The following is a 23,058-nucleotide window of genomic DNA, read 5'->3' as shown; positions in this document are numbered from 1 at the left end:
AGCATACACGTCTTAGCACCCACGTCACTGTTGATAGTTTGAAAAAGTAGACGACTTCGATTTATTTGGGAACCAGCATTAACACCAATAATAATGTCAACCTTGAAATCCAACGGAGAATCACTCTTGCCAAAACGTGCTACTTTGGACCGAGTAGGCAACTGAGAAGTCCTCTCTCGCCGTACAAAGATCACACTCTATAAGTCACTCATCATGCCTGTGCTGGTGTATGGCGCGGAGGCATGGATAATGAAAACATGGCTGACTTCCAAAACGTACCAATACAATGTTTGGATACTGTTCTACTGCGGTATTTAAACTCTTTGCATATGCAGAGTAGCGAAACATTGCAACCATATACATTGCATATTTGGAATATTTAATAAAACAATAATCACCATTTCGGAATTTTGCATTTTTAAAACACTAATGGTAACCAATAACAAACGAAGCATCAACTTTGTTTCTGATGCGCTAGCAATGCGTTTCGATAACTTTTCGGAGGGTTTTGGAAAAGTGTACATTGTCAACCAATTGTAGTTCGGCGTTATGGAACATTCAACTTTGTACGTATGCAATGCAATTGACGTTTTGGAAGTCAGCCCATCTGATGAAACGGCTCTTGGAGTTTTCGAGAGAAAGATTCTGCGAAAGATTTACTGCTCTTTACGCGTTGGCGATGGCAAATACCACAGACGATTTAATGATGAGCCGTATGAGCTTTAAGACGACATAGTGTAGCGAATTAAACTTCAACGGCTCCGCTGGCTTGGCCATGTCGTTCGAATGGACAGAAACGCTCCTGCTCTAAAAGTATTCAACGCGGGCCGCGATGCTGGTAACAGAGGAAGAGGAAGGCCTCCTCTGCGTTGGAAAGACCAGGTGAAGAAGGACTTGGCTTCACTTGGCATTTCCAATTGGCGTCAGTTAGCATAGAAGAGAAATGACTGGCGTGCTGTTTTGGACTCGGCCAAAATCGCTTTGGCGGTTACAGCGCCAATAAAGAAGAAGAAGTACGCCGTGCGGGTACACTAGTTATTTATATTAAACTAGCTGGACTCGGTTGAACGAGACTTCATCACGCGCGTATCTAGTGAACTGTTATTGGAATAATATAACGTGTTTGGAATATGCCATGTACCAATAATTATCCATGAGATATGTGCGATGTTTATAAAAAATCTTAACATTTTCATACAAAATTTTATGGTGCATTTACATGGTATGAATCTGTTCATAAGCCGTATGAATTTTCCTATAAAAGAAGCACAAACTCTATGAAGAAATGAATGAACAATTTTGACTTGTATACTAGACAATACTTTTTTTGTAAACAGCAAATAAAAAAATTTTATTTTGTGCTAGCTTCGAAGCTAGAAGCTTATTTTTTTGTTAAATGTGCTTTAAAAAGGACCTACTGCCAATAAAGCCTTGTGGATTGCTATTTTTCCATATTTGTAATGCTTCCATTTAAACATCTTTGTGGAAAAACAGTTTTTTGTTCAGAATTGCTTGTTTACGAAACGTTTGGCATAAGTTGAAATCATAGGGATGCCGTTTTCTTCCGTTTCTCAGTGGATTTTATACTTGAAAAGGCACCAAAATATGTATGCAATACTTCTACATATCTTCATTTAAAGCACAAAACCGCGCATCAAGGAAATGCAAAACCTCGTATGGGAGGTTGCCTAAATTTTAAAACCGGTTCTCTCTTTTAAATTTAATAATCTTCTCTCCTTATGTCTAAGTCGATATTTTATTATATCGATATTTTATTATAAATGGCTAAGGGCTTGATGTCAGGAGCTTCCGATGACCAAATATCTTTTTTGGCACAAATTTCAGTTCCGAGGTTTTGCAGAACCACGATACGCGCTTTTGTACTTTAAACGACGAATATGTATATCGCTTGAACAATATGTTAGCGTTTGGCCTAGCTTCTCCTCCGATATGCGGCGTGCGTGATTTTGTCACACAAATTAAGGACAGTTTTACGCCGACTCCGAACGGCAATTGTATTTTAATGAGAAGTTGTTTCCATGACAGAATACACTCGGAGGTTTACTATTACCAACAGAGGGGCAACCACTATTAGAAAAACTGGGCTTGAACTCAGGCTCTGCGTAATGCTCTACAGCAGCCGCCACTACTTTTACATATATTGCTGGTATATTCAAAATACTATCCCGAACTTCGGAGTGTATATATGTAATATAAAAAAGAATGAGAGGTACTATAAGAAAATGTACCCAAAATTCTGGAGCAAATAAAAAAATGCTCATTGAAAATAGTTCACATGTATAAATTAAAAGATATAACTTAATAGGATACAGCGCTAAACAAAAGGAAAAGCTAGAAAAAATAGCAATGCGGTTTGAAGGAAACATGAAGCCATAAAATGCTTGTTTGTTTCGTTAATACTCTGAACTTTGTAAGATATGGCACTCTATTATTTGCAGTAGTTTGCAAATATTCACTAATGGTTCTAAAATCGCAAACATTTTCGTGGGATGTTTTTGTTTGATTACGAATTGAAAATACATTACGATCATATTGTACCGAAATAAGTGCGGTATCCCTGCATTTTTGTAAAAGCCAGAAAGAAGCATAAACTGTATGAAAAAATGAAAGGGAGAAGTATACATGCCTTCTATAATTTTGACTTATATGTATATTTGGCAAGTCTTTGTGTAAACAACAAAAAATACAAATTTTCATTTCTTTGCCAGCTTGGAAAATATAGGCTTATTTTTACTTAAACGTGATATAAAGCTCATTAAAATGTTCTGTAATGTCTTGTTGTAAGTTTGTTATCATAGTTCTTCGTATTTTTATTGTCCACTAAACGTGAGTGGCTTCAATTTAAAAAGTTCTAGTACAAAGAATTTCTTTGTTTTGAATTTGTTTGTTTATTGTTTTTAATTTTTAAAATTCATACTTTTGACATGTATGTGAATGGTGGAGTTGCCGCTTTCCTCCTTTTCGGTGGGTTTTTATATTAAAAAGGCATCAAAATGGGAAAACCCCCCTTGGTATCTCTGCATCTGTTAAACTTTTTATGGGAAGATGTATGAAAATTCAACTTGCTATAATTTCATATGCTTAACAGTATCACAACAGTATGTTTACAGTATCTCCCCATAACTTTTCATATGAAATAATTTATTATATGCATCCCACTCGATATCTTCGAATTCCTCATTAGAACGTGTAGTCCCTCTATTTTAGCGTATCAACATTTTCCCATAAATAAACAGAATGATGCTTGCCCATTTACATATATCTATATTGATGCCCCACACCCCCTTTTCCAATAACTATCACTTTTCGCCATAAATACTGTATTGATAACAATGTAGATGTGTTGAATTTCAGGATGTTAGCATAAGCGATTCTTGAGATAAGCAATATAAGAATTTCAGTTTTTATGGAAGGTGCCACGCCCCCTTTGCTATATAACTGCATACCAGAGCTGTGTAAGTGTGAAATCGTTTTCAATTTTAAATCAACAATTTTTTTCTATTCAATTTTAATTACTTATTCTTCGCTTAAGATTGAGGATTATCATTTTTTTAATTTTCCATTCACTCAAAGCAGTTATGAATTCACACATGAACATATTCATCGCAAGATTGAAAAAACCAAAGCCAAATCAAAAAAGGTTTAACACTGAATGAGTATTGAAAAGGCTGCAATCTTTTATGTGTGTGCATTCTTTAATTCAGTACCAATCATTAGTTCAAAGACACCCTGGTAAACAACCTTTTGATAAAAAGGCAGATTTTTGACAATTGCTCAATTGTAAAAATTCGAAGCGGTGTTACCAAATTTAAGTTTTTTGGTATCATAAATTTTTGGTATCATAAATTTAGGATTATATATAAAACAATTGTATTAACATTTACCTTTTAAAAATAGTTCATATCTTATATTAAAAATGTTTAAATTTTACATTAAATTCGACAGCAAAAAACTTACATTTAGGTTAATCAAATTTTTGTGAAGATATTTTAAAAATATTTAGTGTCTTTATGCCATCTGATTATTTCGCAATGTAACTAGCCAGGACTATTACAGCTCTCAATATCGGGCGCGATTGTTTCTGATATAATTTGAACACTGAAATTACAAATTTTGATGTGTAATTTAATGCATATTTAGGGGATTCACAATTCGTGTTAGACGTCGTAATGTCTTAAAGGCTCAAAATTGTTCAATATAAAGTAACGGTTGAAAGCGATTTGAAAGATTCGTTGGGTATAATAAGAGCCAATAATATATTTCCAACTAAATAACATTTTGGTTATGTTACAAAAGGCCTTAAGAGGCATTAGGCGTTATTTTACGTTTAAAAGTTGTAAGACTTTAACACATTACGACGCTTAACACCTCTTGTGAATCCTTCATATGTGTTTGACCATTAAACTATATCGTTGTTAAAATATATTTCATTGTTCAATATTTGAGTTGGTGTGAAGTGTGCAAATGAGAACAACAATTATCAATTTATTGAGCAATAGCCTCATTTATTAAAAAAAAGACATTTTGCTTGGTAAAATTTCGATTCTAAGAATAAAATGTTTTTAAGCAAACAAAAAATTAATAATAAAATTTGAAGGATTTTAGATACTGCGTATGGTAGCATGAAATTTTACAACCTTGTCAATTGGTTTTTTGTATCATGGAAACACATAGCAACTAATTTCACACTTACAGTGGGATAAACTTAAAACCTCTAATATAAATTAGTTAAATTAAGTTAAGATTTTTTTTATCAATTTTAAGTTTTCGTTTGGAATAATTTTCATGAACTAATCTATTAAGAGATCTTTTTAGAAAATTGCCGTACATCCGACATCTATTAAAATTTTGACAACCTCACTTTTTGGAAAAAGAAGTTCAAGATACAAGTTTATGTGCAAAAAATAAATTAAACCATAAAAGTCTCCTAATATTTATGGAACTTATAATAGAAAAATTGTTATTTATAACCCAGACTATATGAATAGCCTACTCTATAAGTAATAGTAGAAATTCCGAATTAGTAAGTTCAGTCAAGATGTCATTCAAAAGTTTTGAAGAAAATCACTTTTCTCTTTTGTGAAAATTTGGGACTATCTCATGCGAGTATTGTCGGCAAAATGTTGGTCTATGAATGATTAAAAATTAACAAATAAATGGTTAATCGCGATTAATGATTAAAATTAATTAAGCATTCGCTGTGGTGTAGTGGTTAGAAGTGCGCACTACCATTCCGCAGGGTGAGGGTTCGAGCCCAGTTCCGGCCTACATCAAAAAAGAAAAAAGTTTTTTGTAATAGTGGTCGGCCCCTGGCAGCAGTCGGCGTAAAACTTTGTGCGCCAACATCAAGGCGCATGCCACAATCGGAGGAATAGCTCGGTCAAACACTTACATATGTCGATGGTCCTTTGTAATAACGGAACAACTCAGGTTTGTGAGATATATAGTGGATTGGGTTTATAAATAACCATATTCTTCTGTGGCAAATCGACATAGGCTTTGTTGTTACCAATCCGGCAGAGGCAAAGTTTTGCCATTTGGCATAAAACCTGTAACGTAGCATTCACTACGCTACAATATTTGCAACCACGACCTACCACAAATCTATCCTACGTTGTAAATATGTATGAACATACGATATGCTTACCCACATACACCAGTTATGTACATACAATGTACATACATATGGGTAGAATATTCACAGCGCACATACACACACATACCAGCATGCGCTAAAAATAGAATACGCAAGAAGCAAAACATAAGCAGGCATGCGCCCAAACACACGTGGGAAGTTCGTTGGGCACTTGCGCAAAAACTTGTAAAACTTTTTCAGCTCGTCTTACTTCGCAACCGACTTGTGCGACGACGGGTATAAGGTTCTCTACAAGTGCTCATCCGCTATCAGTCTCCGTAGGTAAGGGAGCGCGTACGTCGTCTTTTGGCAGATGAGCGCAATCCGATCGCCTACGCAGAACGTCACATGGCCGAGGGGACTATAGGAGGGGTCGTCGCAGAGTGTAGATGCATCGTCATACTTTGTAGACGTTGTCGTTGCTATTTGCAACGATGTACTCCCCTCGTACAGGTCCCAAAGCCGCCGTGGAAGATCGCACTCACTCGTGCCGCAAACCGTTCCGCACCTACATCGTTAGTGTGCAACTTGTACGAGGGGCGACACAGGTGTGTGCTTAGGGCCCACTAATCAGTCTCCTCATTGCAGGCCGCCGCCACTATCACCGTAAGTCGTCACCAGCTGGGCCATTACTACCTCACCGTCATCGTTATTGGGGCCATTGCTGCCACTCGCCGCAGGCCAGGACCGCTATCACCGTCGCCGTAGAGTATCACCGTCGCTCTTATTGCCGCTACTCTCACCGGCATCACCGTCGTCCCCGAGTATCACCGCCGTTCGCATTGCCGTTGCGCTCACCGTCGTCAGCGAGTGCTGTCACTCTCACCGTCGTCACCGAGTGCTGTCACTCTCACCGTTACCGATCTATAGCCGTTGTTATTCTCAACGCTACCGACCCGTAGCCGTTGTTATTCTCACCGTTACCGACCCATAGCCGCTGTTACTCTCCCTCTCTCTCACTTCTTGGACGAAAGGTTGCCGGCGCTCTGGCCATATCTCACCTCGTGTGTGTGAGTGTGTTCTCCGTATTACACTAACTATTGTGTTTTATTTGGTGGGGGTTAGTGGGACCTCCATTGTACCCTGGGTCGGCTGAGCATACCTCAGCCTTCAACAAAACCCACCTCATAAACCGAAGTAGCCAACCCTTACTACTGAACAATGGCAAATGTCTAACATTAATTGTGAATATTGGCATAAGTCACAAACTGTGAAATAACGACACTTTTCATTTTGTGCCGTTGTTCAGCACACACAACACAATGGAATTTTTTTCGTTTAACTACATACGAATTGTTACTTATTTCGTATTTTTGCAGTCCAACACTTACTGAATCTTTAGAAAAAGACATAATTTGAATGCTTACAATATGACTGCAAATAATCCGGAATTATTACGTTCCAAGACATATTATTGCTAAATTACGAAACAAAAATTCTTTGATTTTTTCTACTGAAATATATGAAATTTTGAGTTGTGTCGTTATTGCAGAGGGCCATCGATGCGTAAGCGCCTTTCTATTATTATTAGAAATCAGCAACACAATTTTAAATTACATAAACCCAGTCACAGCACTTTTTTGTATTCGACGCTTCCTGAAATCACATATAACATAAAATAAATAAAAGCTGTTTTACATAATATTAATATTACATAAACTGGAAACTGTTAAAAATAAGTGCGCTTGTGTACAGAGATTTTAGAATCTATTTAGTTCCTAAAATGTCTATTTGCAACAGATAGCAATAAAAATGCAGATCAAATTCCTAAGAATGATGAAGGAAATTGATTCAGACATGCCCGTTTAACTGGCCGTGCGTGCACAAAACAAGCAAATGTTAATTAAGGGGTTATTCAAGTATTATGTGGGAAGGGCGGGTCTTTGGTTTGCTAATTTTTTACGGCAAGGGGCAATATTTCTTCAAATAAAACATTAATTACACACGCACAAATTTTGCCTGCAATTTCGATCACAATGGAACACTGCACTTCACTCTCGTTTCGAATTTTTGAAAGCGTTTTTTAAGCTATTTAGTGGTTTAACACTTCTTGGGGGCACTTGATATTGTAAAATATGCGCAATTCGATACCTAACTACATTTTTTTGTAAAGAACGCCCGTTTGCTTTAAATTTGTAAAATTACAATTATGTTTTATTTTGTTTACATGTGTCATTCGTTACGAATGAAGAAAAGTCCAAGAGTTGCCAAATATAAATATTTTTATATTTATTTATTAAGATAATAATTTATAATAATAATTTATACTAATACTTTATTAATACTCAAATTTGAAGTGCAAATACATTTGTAAAACTGTTTATCACAAAATGTTATTATTTGTTTGCCAGCATACTATCGTTTTTATGCGTTTTGAGAACAATTAACCGAATATGTGTACATACATATGTATAGCATGTACTTACGGCGGCCGCCGTAGCAGAGTGATTACATGTGCGTACTTCCACTCCATAGGACCATGGTTAAATACCTGGTCAGATCATAACCCCAAATAGCAATCGTCCTTCGGCACGCAATGGCAAACCTTCGAGTATATTTCTGCCTTGAAAACTCTTCTTATAAAATAATTTGGTGTTCGGAGTCAGCCTTAAATATGTACATAGGTGTCTCCATTTGTGCCACAACAACAGAATTCATGCCTCAAGTTTGAGCAGAAGCTCGGCCAACCACTTAGAAAAATATTTTAGCACCAAATATTTATTTGTTTACTTATTTTAAGGGAGATGGCAATCTTCTGGTTTCACATTTTAACAACAACAACAAATAGTATTAGTACTGAATGATAATGACAGATTGCATTCACATAAACGTACAATCATACATGATTGAGTTTTTTTGCATTCACATTCTCTATGTGAATGGGTGTCAACCATTCCATAACACACTCAGGGCTATCACGGAATCCATCGTGGAAAATCTACGAATCCGAATGCCTGCTACGAATACGAAAAAATTGCTATCACTGAATCCGAGTGAACTCGAAAATATCGTTGCCAGCTTCGAATGCTGATACGAAATTAGCTAGTGCAAAAGAAATAATAGACATTTACGTATGCCATTTTGCTCACGCTGCCCCAGAAGTCACAATGGCCGAGTGGGCAAAGCACTAGACTGCTAGTTGAGAGATCCGGGTTCGAGTCCGAGTCGTCGGGCAGCGGAGCTGTTTTTTCTTCTTTTATTTAACTTTTGTTTATTTTTTTTAATAAATTTGGTTTTCTAGTTTGGATTTTATTCTTTTAAAGAGAAAAAAAAATATATATATATATATTAATTTTAATGATATTAAAGTAATAAGGTTTCTTTCCTAATAAATTGTTGTTAAACTATTAGAATTTCCTCGCTTCATAAAAAATATTCATTAATTAAATAGCGTCTAGCAGATGAATGTATGTATGTACATATATATTAGAGGGCTGCATGAATTCATTCAAACTTCTAGACAACCAGAGTACAGTAGATTTGAATATTTTACTTCACATACAAAACACTCAGCGTTTGGAATTTTGTAAGTTATGAATATACATTTTGTTTTATATTTTCTACCTTCAAATGGAAGAATGTGAATGAATGAATGGAAAACATTCAAATCATTCAAACTCATTTCGGTAAAAGTTTTTTTCTACAAACAAGTTTTTTCGTATGTAATAGGAGCGCAGCAATACATACATGCATACATTGCATGTTTGTACATATGTGCATAGAAAAAATATTTTTGGATATTCATACACAAAATTGTCATTTATTTCAATTCAATTTATTTTCACTTTGTTTGAATATTGTGATGTCGACACAAATATCAGAACAGCTATTCACTCAAATTCAAAAAATTTGAAGCCAAAATCAGTCATTCGTTTTGTATATGAATAATTCATAAGCCGCTTTGAATGCATTCATGCAGCCCTCTAATACATATATATATATATATGTATGGCATTGGTATTTTAAGTCTACGCTTACAAAAATATATGAAATTACATCAAACTAAAACAAATTTGGATTATAATAAATATTTATTATTAACAATAATGCACCTATCACGACACCGAGATTTTGGTTTAACATGCGCACTTGCGCAAGTTTATTTTCCAGTGTTCTACCCTCGGTTTGCTCGCGTGATGGATGACAATTTGTGCCGTTGCCCGAATTTATATGGCAATTCAATTAGCGGGATCGCGAAACAGAGCAAAGCGAAAGTAGAACACAGGGTTGTAAATTTATTTAGCAAATCCAAAACTTAAGCTATTACAAGACCGACTGAATGACTATTACAAACGACAGACTGAATGACTATTACAAAGGACTGACTGAGTAAAAATAACAAATGATTGGACATACTTAACACAATAAGAATCATACTAATTTCTCACAGCACCTTTTTCATTATTTTTAAGATTCAGTGATTTTATTCTTTGCTCCGACAGCGTAAACTTGTCGTAGAGTATCTGTACGAATCTTCATTACGAACGGAATCAATGAAGGCTCTCTACGAATTTCGATTTTACGTTCGTAGCTATTCGGATTCTGTGATAGCACTTTCGTAGATTTTACGAAAATCGAAGCTACGATGGATCCTGTGATAGCCCTGACTACATATTTTGTGTTTACAATTTGTAAACCAATCTCAAGAGTGGTTGTTAAATTTTTTAAATCAAACAATCACAATTTTGAAACGAATAAAATGAGAATGCACACTCAATTGATTCAATCATTACACAGCACTGCTGCATACCGATTTCGCCATAAGCACGGTATTGATAACAAGGGCTGGCAAAAATATGCCAGAAAATCTTGAAATTGTGCGCTATAAAAAGCTCGATAAATCACCAAATACGCTAAATCAATGAGGTTTCAGTGCCTGATTAGGATCCCTAGGCTCTTTCCGTGGTGCGGACTCCAGGGAGTGAGTACTAAGGCCAACGGCGGCCCCGGGTACGGAACAAAAAAAAAGTTTTAATTTTTTACATATGTTCTTACTAGGGATGTTAATCCTGGTATCCCGGGATCACATAATACCGATCGACAGGCAATTTTACACACACAAAAATTAATATATTCGCGAAACCATGGGCCAAATATAGTAAAATCGCATATTCAGTTTTTCTCTCTGACGTCAGGATTTTTTAAAAAGGACTTTGGAATTTAAAAAAATATGAGTAGGTCAAAAACAGATGCTTTTTGGAGCAGATGTATTTTATGGAAACTCTGCGAATTTATTTCACTTTTCTCTGTGAACTTGATGTCTTACAATAAAACAAAGAAACATGAACACAAACAAAGCAAAAACTACAAAAAAATTATGGCTTTATTATACAAAAAATCCGAAATTCCTCTGTAACGGCTGGGACAACGTTTTTCACGGGTAGGACACGTACAAATTTTTATATGAAAAGGAGCTTTTAGTGTGGTCCATATATAAAGATTAGTTAGTAAAAAATATAAGAAGCCAAGTAGGGGTTAAATTCACTCACGTTTTATCTTAGGATGGTGCCTTTTATATATATACCTAAAAATTCTGAACAAAAAGTTTAAAATTTTTGGGTGTAATTGCTTAAGTTTTTTGAATTTTTTTAATCTTTGTACGAAGTTTGAAATTTAGATTTATGTGGTTCTGGTTAGGTAATGTACTAGACTTTTATAAAAAAACTATAAACTTTAGATTAACAAAATAAAAAACCAAAACTGGTCAAAATGTAACTTAACTTAATCAGCTGACCACAAGGGTATATAGATAATGGACGAGTCCGCTCGACGATTCGACGAAGGTTACCTTTAAAGTATGCAAAATAACGTTACCCTTTAAGGGCTAATTAAATATAACCACTTTTAGCTTTTTTGTCACGGTTGGGACAAGACCAATACTGCTTAATAATAACTCATAATATAGATAAAGCAGTCAAACAGTTTAATATACAACACAATTTTATTAAAAGCAGATGAGTTCTGCTATATATTTTTCTTACCAAACACTTGAATTATGAATCGCATATTATTTGACAGTACTTTCAACACAACCTACTTAAAACTCACTCAAAAAATTTACTTAGAACTTGATTTCAACACGTAAAAAAGGTAATAAAAATGCATTTAAAGCTTTAATTTGTAATTTTTTGGTTGATTCAAGATTTTTACAAATGACTTATCCACACGTTTGTTAGTTTTATAAAGAAAATAATTTTTACACTGAGGTTCACTTTCCCATGGAACCTCCCATATTTAAAAAATTCAGTTCAATGTATTTAAAAACCAGTATGGGTATCAAATTAAAGAGAAAGTTCTGTAGAATTAAAACAGATCAAATATATTGGTGCATAAGGACGGGTAGCTATTGAAAATGCCCCCGTCCTTTCAACTTTATTAGCTTAAAAAATAAAATTGATTAAAGGGGCATTTTCAATACCTACATATTTGTGATTGTAACCATAACTTTTTTAATTTTGCAGAAAATTCTCTTTCATTGGGTACCCATATTTTTATTCTACATTGCACTGAATTTTTCTTCCGCCGGGTATCTTTTCTTCGACATCTGGGCAAACACGAATTGGTACAAATCAGTCCCACGTAAAACACAAACTGGGACAATATATCCCAAAATTATGAAATTTATATGAAACTCACCTTTACTGACATTTTAAAGCCGTATTTAATAAAGAGCAAGTGGAATTTGAGAATACCTACGTACAAACAAAATGGCTATTGAAAAACATTCTTTTTGACACCTTTTGTCCGGCAAGATCGCCGAAATTTTTAGGTATGTGCTCGCAAACTTGACCAGTGGTACCAGATATAACAGAGAAAATATGTTTTGCGGGCGGATTTTTATCATGAATAAAACTCAGAACATGTATTCGGACAAATTAGATAGAAGTTTTAATGAATAATAAAACGGATAAATGTTTTTGAATGTAGCTGGTACATGGTCTCCCAGTAGTCGCGAAAGAGTTAAGAAAGAGTTAAGTTTCTTTATCAGATATGAACACGCTAAAGTATTTTAAATGCATATATATTTAATAACTGTCTTTTGTTTTGTTACTAATGAAATAACTTTCACTTTAAATAAAAACATAGGTTTCAAACCCATTTATTTATTATTTTTTGTTTAGTAGGAGGGCTTCCCAAACAGTATTGATGCAATTTTTTCATATTAAGTTGATGAAAAATAATGAATATCTAGATCCCGAGACTAATCTTGGAATTGTAATAACGAGATCAAAAAAATTCCGGAAAATATCGAAAAAAATTTAAATCCCTAATACATACATATGTATGTTAATTTATGTGAATTTACTCCCATAAATTCAGAATAGTTGACAATTAATGCTAGAAAATACAAATAAAATAACTAATTTATTCTTATTGGTTTCCATCTATATCCACTCATTGTAATAATGAAATCGTTGATAACAACATCGGGGTTGATTTGCCTCAAAACTTAATTTTCGATTATCAGTAAAGCCAAAAAATTCAGCTTGTTTTCCGTCATGGACGTCCGAAATCGGTTTTTTATCAGCTTCAGTTTAGAAATAACCTTTCTGTTGAACTGTTGGTGATTATGAGAGAAAGGTACATTCTTAGTGCAAATTCTACATTTAAGAAGCAATCTTTGACGTTACAATCAAACAAAAGTTTGTGCATCAATATTTCTTTGCTAACAACTTCTTGATTTTTTTCATAGTCCGGTTGAAACTGCATGCAAACATTTTTAATTTACCTCGTTCCATAACATTTATTTAATAATTTGTTAATATAGTTTTCTTTTACTTATTAGTTACAGTTCTTTTAAAAAGAAAAACGTATATATTTTTTTATTTGATTTCATTTTTTAAAAACTTATTGCTAAAAGGCGAACGGCATAACGCTAAGTCCTCCTCGTTAGCAGATCTTTCAAATGGTCTTTCAAAAGACAGTAACGAGCTTTCAAGATAGTTGACAATTGTCTTACGAAAGACTTTTGTCTTTCGAAAGACTGTGGTGAGTTGAAAGACAGTCGTCAGAACTGCCCTGTTATACTGATTTGACAATATCTTATTTGAAAATTGTGCATACTATAGCCGAATGGCAGAACATAGTGCGAGAGAGCTGCCTTATTAATTCACTTGCTTATTGGGCCATGTACCGCTACAAAACTTTAGGTGCGCTTAAATTCTCTAACACTTGCACGACAGCCACCATTTTTTAATATTTTCTTTATTTATACTAAAATAAATAAATTATTTATTTTTACAATTAAAAAAAGATTAAACTACGTTTCTTATTGAAAAGTTGAATGCTGACAAATTCGATATTTTGACGAGCGTGGCGAACACCAAGTCTACGAGTAAGTTATATGTAGGCAGGCATTTATACTCATAGAAAGTACAAAAGTTAACCGAAGTAACCCTTAAAATTTGTAATCACAATGGCTTAGGCACGGTGCACATTATAGCGATACGATATGCTATGCGATATGCGATACGATACGCGATACGATACCCGATGCCATATGAAATGCGCGCAGTGCACATTAGAGCGATACGATACGCGATGCGACACGCGTTACCATTTGGTGATAGCTACACACACTTTTGTGCCCTTATAAGCTTGTTAATGAGTTAAATGAGTTGCTTCTCAACCGAGTTCTTTCGAATGATGGGTCTATGTTTATATCTATAAACGTTTACAAAATTTAAGAGAAAAGTATATTTAATATCGAGTAAAACTGATGTTTATTTTTACAAAGTCGGCTAAAAATTAAATGCGATATTCAAATTTTCATGACAAATTATTTCAGAATATTGCGTTGACTACAAGGAGAAATCTTACTTTTCTTTTTCTTATGAAAGGTTGAATAACTTTCCCCCGATTTTTGAAAGTAAAAATCACTATATATTAAATGTTAATTTTGCATCAATTCAGGAGTAGTATAGTTGCGTAATAAAATAGTGCGTGAAAACTTTGCCAAATTTGAAAAAAGACGAAAAAAATGAACACAGAAAATACACACAGATCTCTTAAGTTTTCTAAAAGTTTATATACATATATCATTCGAAAGGTCTAAAATCGGTATATAGTCAACTGAGTTACAGGCTTATAAGTGCGGAAAACCGGTTTTTTTTAACAGTAAATCAAGATTGTGTGGGTATGTGACAAAAATTGCGTATCTCGATTCTTACTTCCCTCGGCAAAACCTACCTGAAAAATAACATGACTTACCAGTAATGCGATTCTGAATCTAATTTTAACCACATTTCACGTTGTTATCTCTAGTTAACAACTTTTTTTGGGGTTAAGTGATTGTGTATCACCTTTAACCATATTTGTTATTGTTTAGTGTTAACAAACGCAGTCAGCTGTTTGGTGACAATATTTTTTGTGGTTAAGCTAACAGGATCTAGTTTTTCGTTGTTAAGCTGTTGTTTGCAAATTTTGCTGTGAAATTAAATTGAAGAAATTTATAAAATTGTGTTAAAAAATGGCGTTTGCATACATTGCATCATATTTATATGATAATGATAATGATAAGAATTGACCGGCGTAGGCTTCGCGAAATCGACAACCCATTCGAACTAACGCCAAGGGAGTTCCGGAGGCTATATAGACTTAGTCCCGGCATGGCTGAAAATGTGGTGTCGCAACTTGATAACCAGTTACGAGGATCACGAATAACAGTGCTATCGACCGAAAAGTAGGTAAACCAATATTCCTCAACTTTATTGAATATTTTAACTGCGTTCCAGCGGTAGTACGAACTGCAGGGTTTACTGAAATATCTGTTTTTACCTTTTATAAGCCTTATGGTACGTGGAACAGCTTTTCCTGTAAAACGTTTAATTCGTACTACCGCTAGAAAGCATCTTATATAAGCATGCGTTTATGTACTCTTTAAAGGTTCTAGCGGCTCTAAGGTTTTGTGTCACTGGATGCCATCAACGCCCAGTAGGAGAACAGTGGGGCATTTCCATGAGCCAAACATCGATAAGCTGTTGCATACACCGTATGACTGACGCGATCAACAATTCAATGTTTACCACTAAAGTGAAGTTCCCTATGACGCAACTGGAGTGCCAAGCCGCAAAGGAAATTTTTGCGTCTGCACCTCCACCATTTGTAGCAGGAACTATCGGTGCAATCGACTGCACTCATGTCTCTATTTTGGCTCCCAAAAATAACGAATCAAATTAAGTCAATCACCATGGGTACCATTCGATCAACGTGCAAATGGTAAGAACAAATCTGGTACATTTATATTGTTATTTTATGATTGTTAAAACTTATAGATATGTGACCCAAATCTTAAAATTTTAAACGTAAATGCAAAATTTCCGGGAGCACGGCATGATTCATTTATTTGGAGCTTTTCTGCAGCGCGTCGGGTCATGCAGCGGTCGTTTGAAAATGGAAATCACAACACATTTTTGATTGGTAAGCTATTTTAATTCCATATGAATTAGAATATTAAAAGAAAATAATTACAGGCGATTCTGGATATCCGTAGGAGCCATGGCTGATGACACCTCTATCTAACGAGCCAGAAGGAACGCCAAAGTTTCGGTACAACGAGGCACTATGTAAAGCGCGTAACCCGATCGAGAGACTCTTTGGCGTCCTTAAAGGTACATAGCGGTGCTTATCACAGCAAAGAGTTCTTTTGTATGACCCCGGTTTTGCTGGCCGAGTAGTCAACGCGTGCGCAACATTACATAATCTTCGTTTGTGCGATCAAACAACCGATTTCGACGATAGGGTTGTTTATGATGCCGAAACACTAAGCACTGATAACAATTCCGAAGCACCTTCTTCAATAGGAAAACGTGTCCAACAACGAATTATAGCAAATTTTTTTTAAATATTCACTTTACTAAATATATATGCCATCAACGATCGTCTCGATGGTAGGCCAGCCATCAGCCGAGGGACGCAAGTAAGTGCATTTACAGCAAATTATATGAACTTCATTTAAGTATAAAAAACAATGTTTTATTTTACTTTATTTTGCATTTAAAATGAACGACTGCAATAATTTTCTAGACTTGTTCAGTGCACGTCAACTAACTCCTTTATTTGTCAACAGCTTTCTTCAGCATCTTGCTCTTCACAAAACAATGATGTCCATAAGCATGGGCAACAATTTACGCATTATACATATATGTAATGCATTTTTAACAAATCAATGTGTAGTACTTTCCAGAATCAATGAATATACTTAGCGAGGCGTTAAATGGCAACGATAAAACTGCAGCTGTGGGGCAACCGCCGTTCTTTATGGCTGTTTTGGATAGTTTAACTGTGCACAGTAAAATGTCGCTGATCCACAGGTAATGCAGGTCAAATTTTTTGTTTGGAACCAAGCAGCTAAATTCATTTTATTTGTTTTTACAGCCTCAATCAAAAAGTTCCATACCTGCGCCGGCTTTAGTAGAAAGCTATGTACGGTTGCTCGTTCACACCAAAATCGAACCGGTGGGCATTAAGAGGATTCTTGCGTAAGCTATTCGGAAGAAGCAAACTAGAGCTGTGCGATTAATTGATCTATCTTAATTTATATCGTATTAATCATTATCTATCTAATCAAAATATTGATTACTGGGAGTAATTGATTAACCGAACAACTGATAAACCAACTTGCTCGAGTAATCGAATAATCGCACAGCCCTAAAACAAACCATCTTTTTACAATTGTTTCATTCAGCAATTGCTGCTCGCTGTTTTCAAGCATCAATACTACATATACTGCGTGAAATGTTCCTATATCGTTTACATCACAACCAGCCCAGCATCGCGGTCAGCTACTTTACACTGTGCGACCGTTTCGCAATTGAATTTGTGGTGAAAGCCCGCTAATCACTGGACTTAGTAATGCAACCACAAATATCTCGTTATTTCAGCGAACAACTACCTGTTTCTGTGGCATCGAGCGAAAGTGATAATCTGAATCGTGTGTTGATACTAACGTTGGGATTTTCTTTGCACATGACTAGACTCGGTGAGTTTTTACTTTTTAAAGTACCTTTAAAAAATTTTTAAGTCTTGCTCTTTCTTCCCACATGCTCTACTTAGTATTATAATGCAAAATAAGCCATATTCGTGAGCATTGCCCTTGCTAGCTTGCTTTCCACCTGCTTTAAATGCATTTTTCGTGCAAAATAGTCATCATTTGGAGAAAAAGCAGTTGCTTAAAAGGCAGTTGAAGAAGAATATCGTAACTGGACGATGTCAAATGACTACGACCATCATTTTATGCGGCCTAGCACAAGTACACTTTTCCTTTGTTTACTTTCCAAAATGATTTGGGAAACGGAGAATGTCAGTGCAGTGGCATATATGTATGTAAGTACGTACTTTTTGCATTCAATTAAAAAATTTAAACAAACGCGCATTTTCAGCACCGCCTGTTTCTTCAATGAATTCCCCAATGCGCCAGCACATGCCCTGTATGTTACATGCGTTTAGCTACTCAGTTTGCCAATCGCGCCCTCAATCGTAGCAAGTATTGTGGGGAATGGTATTGTGAAGGGTTATTTACAAAAAGAGATACACTACTACATCAATTCTGTTGGTATAATACTCGCTGCTCTGCCTGAGCCACATCGGAGTGTAAATGAACACCATGGGTAAAATTGCGTGTCCTGTTTAGTATCATTTTCAAAGAAATCTGTTTACATATTTCATCATTTCAGCGAGCCGGTGATACGTACCGCATTCCAGTGTTTTCAGATGGTATTTACGGATTTTTTAATTGTTAAGCCTTGCGTTGCCCACAGCTTTGCATAGTCACTGCGGCAAAGTTTAACCCGCCCACATGGCAGGCACTCATTTGGCAAGTTATATCTGCGTTGCTGTATAATCTGCGTGCGCTTTCCAGTATGGAAAGCAGTGCCAGCGGCAAGATATTGATACACCAGTCGCGCAATACAAGCTTAAGCGAGAGAGCACCTTTGAATTAAAATGCATGCCCTTCGCGTTGATGGGCCTGCTTACTAACAACAGCATCGAACACGACAGGAATGGTGAGATGATGGTTCGTTAGGGTTCGTCTTAAATCATGCATACCGAAGCGGAGTATTCAACACAGCGCAAAAGCAATGCACGAAGAGGCAGAGGCTGCCGCTGTTGGGCGTGTGCAGGGTAATGTATAGAAGAAATGTTGGAGATTTGGAATGTATATTTGTTAATGCTTGCTTTTTTTTTTTTTTAAATAGATTTTCAATCTGACAATTTCTCAAACTTGAACCGGATACTACTAAATTTGGGTAATTGAAAAACAATAGGGCTATTCAGGATCATGTGCATATGCTCTTACATTTGCATATCCGTTGCATTTGTAAACTCGCAACAATAAAATATACACGATTGCCATGGAAGCAAGCATAAAAGTTGCAAATGCAATTCCAACTGCAAATCCAAAACCATTTCCACAATATCCTGAACAGCCACAATATTTTTTCTAAAGGTTTGGAAATATATTCATTGGTTTTGATTCTTGTATATTTTTAGAAACCCGGAGAAACTGGCTAATGGGCGCTGGGTAAGGGTCACACTGGTACACGGCTGGCAAATGCGCATTACGTCAATTAAAGAACCGGTTTGATAACCAAAAAGGATTATGCCGTAACCTTACCGGCACCCTGACACTTATTTAATAAGTACCAAATATGTACATATCGCACACTATCTTCAAAAGTGACACAACTCAAAATTTGGCATTATGTATATAATGCAATATTTAACTTTGCCAGTTTATTTACAACAAGTAAAAAAGTGCTAATTTGGAACTAGTAATCAAATGGTTCTTTTGAATCACAACCAAATTATATTCAACTATAAGTACATATCGTCACCTGAAATGCAAAAAGACGTCACAACATCGTAACTGAAATGGAAAGAGTCGTGACTAAAAATTTTTATTATTTTTATTATACGATGTAAGAGTTGTAAGTCGATAAAATCCTTCATATCGAACAAAAACTGAATTTTAGATTTTTTATTAGTTGACTTTTTGAATTTCAGCGACGATCTTGTTACGTCTTTTTGCATTTCAGGTGACGATATTTAGGTTTCACTAGAAAATTTCAGTAGCCGGTAAGAAAACTAATGAAATAAAAGCAAACTATTTAGCCTCAGAAATTAATTCTTTATTGACATAATAAATAATATATGTCAATGAACTACGCATTAAATGCTGCTGTCTAAATTAAAAATATAAAATTAAATAAGTCAGGTACACACAAAATTTAATTTCATGTTGTCATTTCATTTATTGCGAAAACAACAATAACTCAGTACAGTAACATCAGAAAAATTAAATAAGGTAATAATGGTTACTAAAGCTAAGCTTTCAATAAATAAAAATTAAATAATTCATTTATTAAATCGGTGATTTTTTGTAAATATTCGAAATGTTTTTCATGCCATAAAGGTTTTTTAATTTTTTTAAAGGCTTACATTTTAACAAACACCATACAAATTCAAGTTTTAAACTGTATACATAGTTAAGAAGTAATCTCCAAAGTTTAATGAAAATTACAAACTTTTTAATGAGAATTTCTAAATTTAGAGAAATTCTTATTTAAAAGTTTGCAATTTTGATGAAACTTCGCCACATACTTCTAAATTATGTACACAGTGTGAAGCTTGGATTTGTATAGGTTTATCAAAATATAAGCCAGGTTTTTAAAAGAAAAATAACACAGATTTATAGCACGAAAAACATTGCGAATACTTAAAAAAAATACCGTATACTCAAGGAACGAATACTTATCACTAAAAAACAAATTCGGAAAACCACATTCTTAAAATACAATTCATTTAAAAAACAAACCAGTAAAAAGACACTCCAACTATAAATAAATTAATAATAACCTTAATCTATTACATAGGCCTGCGCAATTTAATTTTTTTCCCCCGCTCCAATAATTATGTTATTTTTTTAATACCTGTATGTTAAATTAAAATACATCTTTGGTTCTTTCTAGCACGTCGGGATTTTTTTTATTGGTGACACGTATATTTTAGAATTTTTAGCAATTTGCATGAAAAGCCAAAAACTCGTTAATTTAAAATTGAATGTTTACTTAAAAACCGACAGTTTTAATTAAAAATACCCATAAATAGACTAAGTAAATCAGAAAACTTATATAATTTCGAAGTTAACTCTAAGAAAATTTATACAAGCGTTAACTTCCATTGTTGCAGTGGCGGTAGCCATTTGTTCCGTGGCAGCAGCCATCCTGCTAATTGCCCCAGCATTAGAACGGTTGGCCTCCGCGTTCGTAGCAGCACTTTCAGCAAGCATCTAAGAAAATATGAGTTTTATTAATAATGCAATAAAAATACAATATTAAAATAAATACCCTTTCCGATTCGGCCTGTGCTTCGGCAATTTTCAAAAATTTTGCCTTTGTTGGCGATTCCTCCGTCCGTTTTCGCTTGGCGGTCCTGCGCGGTGTCTGCCTCGGAGTTTCGCACCGAAGCTCCGATTCGCCTTCTGACACCGTTAATGGAGGTAAGAGGATGGTGTCGAAATCTTCGTCCACGACTAGGCGGAAATTTTCATCCGCCGCCCCCAAGGCCACTTGCAGGTTCTAAAAATAGCATAATGAAAATTACAATATGATTAGCATTTAGTACTATACAGGGTGTCCCAGAAGCTTGTGCCAAACTTTAGGGCAAGGTAGGTGGGGGGGTGAGCTCACTGATAAACAAAAAATTTTCAGCTAAAAGTGTCACCGTTTTTGAAATATTTACATTATTTCAAATTTAAAAAAAATCGTGCCTTTTCATGTGTTTTCTTTAACTGCAACTACAAACCGGGCAAAGCTTCACCGTAAATTAGGTGAATATCCGCATATTCATGCGACGTATACTGCGTGTTCTCTGTCATAGTATTAATAACACAATTTTTCCAAGGCCTTCGATTCAGTTAATCACACATTGTTGTGCAATAAGTTATCTAACTATTTTGGTTTTAGTGAAAGCGCAGTAAGGCTGCTTAAAGATTACTTAAGTAATAGGTTCCAAAAAGTTAGGTCTGGTAATAAGCTCTCTGAGCTCGCCCCCATCTCTTCAGGCGTGCCACAAGGCTCTATTCTTGGCCCTTTACTATTTAGTATGTTTATCAACGATGTATTTACGAGATGCTCAAATGCCAATGTACATGCGTATGCAGATGACGTACAACTGTATCTCTCCAACAGAATAGGGTTGGTCGAAGACCTTAGTTATAGGCTTAATGAGGATTTGCACTCCATCTTTGAGTGGTCGAAGGAAAACCTACTTCATCTTAACGCGCAGAAGTCATATGTACTACCCATATTTAAGGAAAAAGTTGAGCATTCCGTGATTCCGCTTTTGCATATTGGTACTAGCCCACTTAAAGTAGTTGACAAAGTTACAAATCTTGGGTTTGTCATTAACTCTAAGCTAACTTGTGAGGATCATGTTAACAAAACTGTGAGCAAAATATATTATACTCTTCGATATCTTAGAATTACTTCGCAATATGTTCCTTTAGCCACTAAGAAAAAGTTGGTTCAGAGTTTAATAGTTCCACTTATTATGTATTCTGAGATAGTTTATAGCAAGCTAGATTCTCACTCTAAGCACAAGTTGGACGTAGCTTTTAATTATGCCACGAGATACGTATACGGTCTGAAGAAGTTTGACCATCTTTCCTTGTTGAGAAACTCGATACTTGGCTGCGACATACAAAATTTCTTAAATGCCAGGAACTGCATCTTTATTTTTAAACTAATTACTCTTGCGAAACCGGAATACCTATATGAAAAACTCATATTTACTAAATGCTCTCGCTCTTTAACTCTAATTGTGCCCAAGTTCAATTACTTATGCTCATCCCGACTGTTTTTCGTTAACGCTGTTAGACTTTGGAACTCCCTTCCTCAGTCGCTAAGGAGGTTATTGTCTAGAGGCAGCTTCAAGAAACTTATACTTCAGTATTTCTCTAATTAAAATTTCTTGAAAACATGGTTATCGACTCTCGCAATCTAGATTATGTTTATTAATGTTTATCTTTCTTTTTTTTTCTTATAATTTAATGTTTTATAATTACTTAATGTTTTAATGTTTTTTAATGTTTTTTAATGTTTTTTTTTTTTAATGTTTTTTAATGTTTTAATGTTTTATAATTACTTAATGCTTTAAATTATTAAATATTTTATCTGTGTATTTTTTATTGTTAAGGTATTTAATTGCTTATATTTACATCGTTGTGCAAGAAAAGATTATATCTTAATGTACTAATTATCATTAAATTAAATAAATAAATACAAATACAAATACAAATACAAATGTTCGAAGGGTCCAATTTCACAAAATCCACTTTCACTAATTCCGGTAAGCAACATAAAATAATGTCAAGAGCAAGTAATTATGTACCTTTGTACTAT

At 34.9% G+C, this 23,058-nt stretch overlaps 3 long non-coding RNA genes across 7 annotated transcripts; 2 read left to right on the top strand and 1 right to left on the bottom strand.

Moving 5' to 3' along the window:
• The first annotated feature begins 14,877 nt into the window (after positions 1 to 14,877).
• On the top strand, positions 14,878 to 16,565 carry LOC118750887. Its single transcript, XR_004994459.1, has 4 exons — positions 14,878 to 15,338; positions 15,542 to 15,874; positions 15,931 to 16,075; positions 16,129 to 16,565. It is a non-coding gene; the product is annotated as an uncharacterized LOC118750887 (long non-coding RNA).
• Positions 16,566 to 16,673: 108 nt separating this feature from the next.
• On the bottom strand, positions 16,674 to 17,407 carry LOC118750888. Its single transcript, XR_004994460.1, has 2 exons — positions 17,317 to 17,407; positions 16,674 to 17,141 (listed from the first exon to the last, which is right to left on the bottom strand). It is a non-coding gene; the product is annotated as an uncharacterized LOC118750888 (long non-coding RNA).
• LOC118750885 lies at positions 16,730 to 19,163 on the top strand. 5 transcript variants are annotated; one of them, XR_004994458.1, is made up of 9 exons: positions 16,730 to 16,968; positions 17,033 to 17,136; positions 17,343 to 17,479; positions 17,539 to 17,636; positions 17,711 to 17,980; positions 18,037 to 18,264; positions 18,331 to 18,778; positions 18,853 to 18,903; positions 19,148 to 19,163. It is a non-coding gene; the product is annotated as an uncharacterized LOC118750885 (long non-coding RNA). The 5 variants fall into 5 exon arrangements; XR_004994457.1 differs by having other exon boundaries at positions 17,423 to 17,636; XR_004994455.1 differs by having other exon boundaries at positions 17,343 to 17,636; positions 17,711 to 17,976.
• The last annotated feature ends 3,895 nt before the right edge of the window (positions 19,164 to 23,058 follow it).

The sequence above is a fragment of the Rhagoletis pomonella genome, unplaced genomic scaffold (genome assembly GCF_013731165.1).
Source record: "Rhagoletis pomonella isolate Grant_MI unplaced genomic scaffold, Rhpom_1.0 Rhpom_scaffold_00438, whole genome shotgun sequence".
Lineage (NCBI taxonomy): Eukaryota > Metazoa > Arthropoda > Insecta > Diptera > Tephritidae > Rhagoletis > Rhagoletis pomonella.
This window is presented reverse-complemented; position numbering and strand designations above follow the sequence as displayed.